This window comes from Puma concolor, chromosome B3 (genome assembly GCF_028749965.1).
Source record: "Puma concolor isolate L17-30 chromosome B3, mPumCon1.1.hap2, whole genome shotgun sequence".
NCBI classification, from domain to species: domain Eukaryota; kingdom Metazoa; phylum Chordata; class Mammalia; order Carnivora; family Felidae; genus Puma; species Puma concolor.
Window position 1 is genome coordinate 77,340,650 of NC_141672.1, and position 5,540 is coordinate 77,346,189.

Sequence of the window (5,540 nt, forward strand, 5' to 3'; positions counted from 1 at the left end):
TAGGGTCTTAGGTCTATTGAATTGGAATCTTAATAAGCTCCCCAAAGGTTAGAGAATTTTGACAGGGACTCTCTGTTCCAATCTATGTATCAAATGCCCCCATGGTCAATTTAGGGCATTTGAAAGTTCCCACCAGAATCCTTCTAGATCAGCAGGAGACTCGCATTATGTTGCAATGTAAAATTCTTTCTCTAGCTCCAGTACAGAGCCAGCCAAGTAGTGGCCTATATTGTAAAAATAGTGCTCAAAATTAAATACTGGTGAATGATATGTATTGGATGTATTTGGATGTATTTGGATGAATGTAATAGATAGTCATTTGAGTATTTATTGAGCCCCTACTTAAATATTTAGTTCCTTTATGGTCTCACATGTTAATTACATTGTTCATCATAGTTCTTTTTTTTTTTTTTTTTTTTTTTGAGCCAGAGAGAGACAGAGCATGAGCAGGGCAGGGGCAGAGAGACGCGAAGACACAGAATCTGAAGCAGGCTCCAGGCTCTGAGCTGTCAACACAGAGCCTGATGCAGGGCTCGAACTCACAAAGTGTGAGATCATGACCTGAGCTGAAGTCAGACATTAACCGACTGAGCCACCCAGGCGCCCCTACATTGTTCATCATAGTAATGCAAAGCACTGTGATGTACTGATTCTTGCAAGTTTTCTAAAATAAATGTTCAAAGGAAAAGGAGAGAAGGGTAATCACTTTTCTCAGTTTTGACAGGGAGAATCAAACCTCTTCTTTTTAACTTGTATTTTTCCCTTACACTGTTCATCAGCTCAGGAAACCATCCTACTATCTTTAAGTCAGACTTCTAGGAACTCAGACCACTATCTCTAGTAACAAGCCAGGGAGCCAAGCAATAATTCTGTAATAATCAGCCCCAAATGGCCAAGACTTGATTAGCAACTGACAGCTTTCCTAATATTTGTCCCTGCTTCCAATTTAGGACCAACCAGAGAAAGCCAAATATGCACCCCTAACCAATCACATAGGATGCTTTGCTTCTAGGTAGACTGTCTATAGCTTCCCCATGCCAATGGTCTCCAATCAAGGCACACCTGAAGCCTTCCACTATAAAGCTTTCCCACTTTTCTGTCTGCCTTTGAGTCTCTGACAAAACTCAAATGATGATGGCTGACTTCCTTGCTACAGCAAACTCTGAATAAATAGCCTTTGCTGTTGTCATTTACTTGGTCTTCCTTTATTTCCACACTAGAATTAAAACTTTGCACAATAAAAAGTTGAGGGGAAATGGATGAAATACAGACGAATATGCAAAAAAGTAATTAAAAATAATCCTAAGATCCCTACCAGGGGTCAAGTTGGTCAGAACACTCTGGAACAGGCCTTTTTGATGTTGCTCTCTGGACCAGACTAGTGGAGCAGGCTCTTGGAACCTCCTGAGTCAGGCCAACCCAAGTGAGCTGAGGGCAGTGAGTGGCTGAAAGAATGAGAGAGATTGATGTAAGGTCCTGGGACAAACTTCAGGGGTAGGAAATAGACTGAATGTATATAGGGTCTCTTGGGCAAAGGTTTAGTTTTCCTGTGAAGAGAGGGAGGACCCTGAACCCAAAGACAGCCTCTGTGAAGGGGAACAAAAACCATCAGGCCCATGGTTGTTGTCCTAGCTTCTCTTTTTGGAGGCTCCTTTGAGCATTTTAAATTCCTTTCAGATGTGTAACAAGCAGTCTACAGTTATAGGGAAGAATTCAGTCCATACAGAGAATAGAAAAGAATAGAAGCTTGCTCAGTTGTGACAGATAGGATGAGGGAACAGATTTCAGGAAAAGGTTAAGAGGAGCCAAGAATGCAATGGGAGAAAAAGAGAGGAGAAACAGCAAGTAGGGAGGGGATGAGAAAGCTGTTAGGGTGCTGGTTTTGACTGTTTAGCAATGTTGCCTAAGGCCCGTGTCTCTGAATAAAATAACAATAATAAAGATAGTAATAACCGTGATGATACTAATGAACTCTCATTTCCAAAACAAGGATACAGCAATTTTGCAAGGTTAACTAACTGACCCAGGTGTTTTCTAACCACTGTGCTACATACTCAAGTCCAAAGGGATGACCATGCTGATTAACTTGGAAGTTTCTACCAGTAAAATGCCTTGTGTAGGCAAATGGGATACAGCGACCGATTCTTGATTCTCTAAAGCAGAGCAGTCAGTTCAAAGCCTTGTAGTTGTCTTACAGACAAGGAGGATATTGTCTGGAGAAAGACTGAGGTTTGCACACCAAGGGAACATTGGGAGGAACGGCTATTGTCAAGCCACAGAAGATCCTATTACCCTCTTGGCCCTGAACAGTTGGATATGTTCCTCTCGTCTTAGGACAACCTTGTGAGGCCTCTCTGTGACTCATCCCTCAACCAAGAATATCTGCCATAAATGCCTGATTCTGCCTGTATGGAGATTTCTCTTCCTTCAAGATTTGTAAGGTTAGTGGCACCGTGTTTTACATTGATACAATGAAAAATAGTTGTTGCCAGTTGTTGCCAGGTGAACTATGTGTGGTTTCTTTCCTGATTGGATGGGGGCCCCCAAATGTGGGGCAAGGTCAGGTGGAAGCAGGTAGCCTGAGGGGTGAAAGAACACCCCAGGCAAAACAAAGGTCGTAGATGTTTATTGAATACACCTCAAGGAAGAAGCGGGAGGAAGAGCAGGGGAGAGATTGGTTGCAAGAGGTGGGGGTGGGGAGGAATGTATCTAAACCGGGAAGGGGAGCATGTATGGACTTCCCTTTGTGGCAACTGTACCTATGTGTAAGTAGCCCATTGGTCAGTTAGGGCCTATGGATATTTTGAAGTGGGTCATCTTATGGGCCTGTTTGCATTCAGCCAGAGGGTTACTGCAGGCCCTTTTGCCTTGATCAAGTTTCCATTGCTCAAGCCTGAGCCTGAAAGGGGCCTTTAGGCTGCAGAGACTTGAGGTCCTGGGGCTTAAACCCAGTCAGACCTGAAGAAGTCTTGGAAGGTTCTTGGTCTTGTCTTGAAAAATAACCCAAAGACAGACATGCAACACAGCGGATGAGCAACACAAGCAGGAAAGTTTATTAAGGCAAAAAGTACTCTCGAGATATGAGAGCAAGAGCGAAATTGAGAGAGCACTGTGTCCCTGGGGTTTGGGATTCTATCTTTTGTCAGCAGTTGTTAACTAGGGCATAGAATATTCATTACTTGGGGCTGGAATCAGGGCTTCCCACTTTTTCTTCCTAATTGGGTCAGGGGTTTCCTGTCTTGGCATCCTCCATCTTGGGCCTGTTGGGTTTGGTCGCCCTTCGTATGGAATACCTCCAGGACAGGCCTCTGAATTTCTTGGATCTGACCATGACTTCCTCCTTGCTGGCCTCCAGGTATCCTGTTAGAATCTAATTACTGCCTACTCTAACACAATGAATCATAAGCTTACAGATAAGCTTACAGATTTCTTAGAAACTTCATGATCTTGGACAAATGAAAACATTAAAAAATAGTGGGCACAAGAACAGGCGTGTGGACAGAGTCGAAATCTTGCTAAACAGAATTGGTCCACTTTTGGGGGTTGCATGAATCAGTGCTTTTTTCCAGTGTTCCCAGCTATGATTATATTTGCAGTAAGAAATAAGTACAATATCTTTCTTAAATAATTTTTTTGTTCCTGTTTACTAGCTTATATAAACAAGGTTTCTAAAAAGTGAAAATCCTTTTTAAAAAGTTGTATTATTTTCATACGGAAGATGCAGGTAAATCTTCCTTTAAGGAAGGATTAAACTCTTTCTCCCCAACACCCCTTTTCCCTACATGCTCCTACCCCTAAGCCTTCGAGAGAGAGGCATTGATCCCAAAATACTTAAGGTTTTTAGAAAGGACAAAACCATGATAAATCTTTTTTCACCTTCCCCAGATTTTATCACAATATTAAATGAAAGGAGTGTATTATAATCTGTCCATCAGACACCCTCTATAGGAGTCTCTTACTTCTCAGGTGGGTCTACTATGTGCCCAAATATCTGAGATTTTTATATCTGCATCCTTTCTGTGGCTCCAGATGCACAGGGATGCACTGTCTCAGGAGAGTATCAAGATGAAAGACAAGACAGCCTGGTGGTGGCTCTACTCGAAAGGAACTTTTTTAGAGGGTTGACAGGACATGAAGAAATTCTCATTTTATGGAAGAATATCTTGGATTTTTGCTCTGGTCAAAGTTCTTAGTGCTTTGGGATGTTGGCTTTACTGTGTGCTTCTATAAGATGAGAGGTAGAGAAACAGCCCACAGGATGAGGCTCCATAGCTCAGGGGTTAGAGCACTGGTCTTGTAAACCAGGGGTCGCGAGTTCAAATCTCGCTGGGGCCTTTGGTCCTTTTTTCCTCCAAACCTCACTTCCAGACGCCTCAGAAGATATAGGAGGGCAGGACCCGGCCCCTCAGAATCTCCCAGGTCCTCCGCACCTACTGAGACGTTGAGGCAATGCCCGATACTTTCCCTGCTTCTGTCTGGTGATTATAGCAGCTGATAAAGGACTGTTGTGAGGCTTACGCTTTCTGGGTAAACAAACACGCATTCCTTCCAACAGAAGGCACTCGAGTGATACGGTTCTGGATACCCTAGTGACGGGAATGAGCCTTGAGGCAGAGTTAAAAGGCATCTGTAGGCTGGCTCGTTGGTCTAGGGGTATGATTCTCGCTTAGGGTGCGAGAGGTCCCGGGTTCAAATCCCGGACGAGCCCAGTTTTGCTTCCAACTTGTTTACGTTTCTGTCGCTGCATTTTGTCTTTTCTTCTCTGCTTAAAATGATGCAACCGAAGGCTCCCTACGCGATGTGAAATAGCAAAGTAGAGACAGCTGCAAGCTAGCTTTCGAATTCTGTCCCACGACGTGTTTCCTCACTCCCCTGGGCCGACAGGCCGACGGGCAGGTACGAGAGCAGATCATTCTTTGGCCTCTGAGTGCCTCCATAGTGAAATGGAAATGGTAATGCGTTCCCTTCCCCTGCCTGACTCCAGGGACTCATTCAGTCACATAAAACAGTGTATGGGAAATTTCTTGGAAACTTTATATGGTGCCACATATACCGAGCGGTCTTCTTTCCTGAGAGGGAACTGGGGGCTGATGCATGCTAACATTGTCATCGTTTTAAAAATGTACAATGTGTTATCCTTTACAAGGGTTTTTATGTATTGTCACATAGCGTTGTCTCTTTTTTTCTTTTCCTCCCTCCCTCCCTTTCTCTCTCTCTTTCTTTTTTTCTCCTCCTTCTCAGTCATTCTGTTCTGGCCACATTGGCCCTCGGTTCCTCAAATACATGGCGCTGGTTTCCTGTTCTGAGCTTTACTTTCTGTTTCCTCCTCCTGGAATATTATTTCCTCAGATATTTGTATGACTTCCTCTTTAATTCCTTCTGTGCTCAAATGTCACCTCTTTAGAGACATCTTCCTTGATCACCCTTTCCAAAATAGCCCCCAATTGTCACTATTCCCTACATTATTTTTTTCCTCACAGCACTTACAATTATTTGACATGATTACACACATTTGTTTGTTTCTTTTGTCTTCTCTTTCC

At 43.4% G+C, this 5,540-nt stretch overlaps 2 non-coding genes across 2 annotated transcripts; both read left to right on the forward strand.

Annotated features, from left to right (window-relative positions):
- The first annotated feature begins 4,262 nt into the window (after positions 1-4,262).
- TRNAT-UGU (transfer RNA threonine (anticodon UGU)) lies at positions 4,263-4,335 on the forward strand. The gene has a single exon. It is a non-coding gene; the product is annotated as a tRNA-Thr (tRNA).
- Positions 4,336-4,636: 301 nt separating this feature from the next.
- Positions 4,637-4,708, forward strand: TRNAP-AGG (transfer RNA proline (anticodon AGG)). Its single transcript has one exon. It is a non-coding gene; the product is annotated as a tRNA-Pro (tRNA).
- Positions 4,709-5,540: the final 832 nt, after the last annotated feature.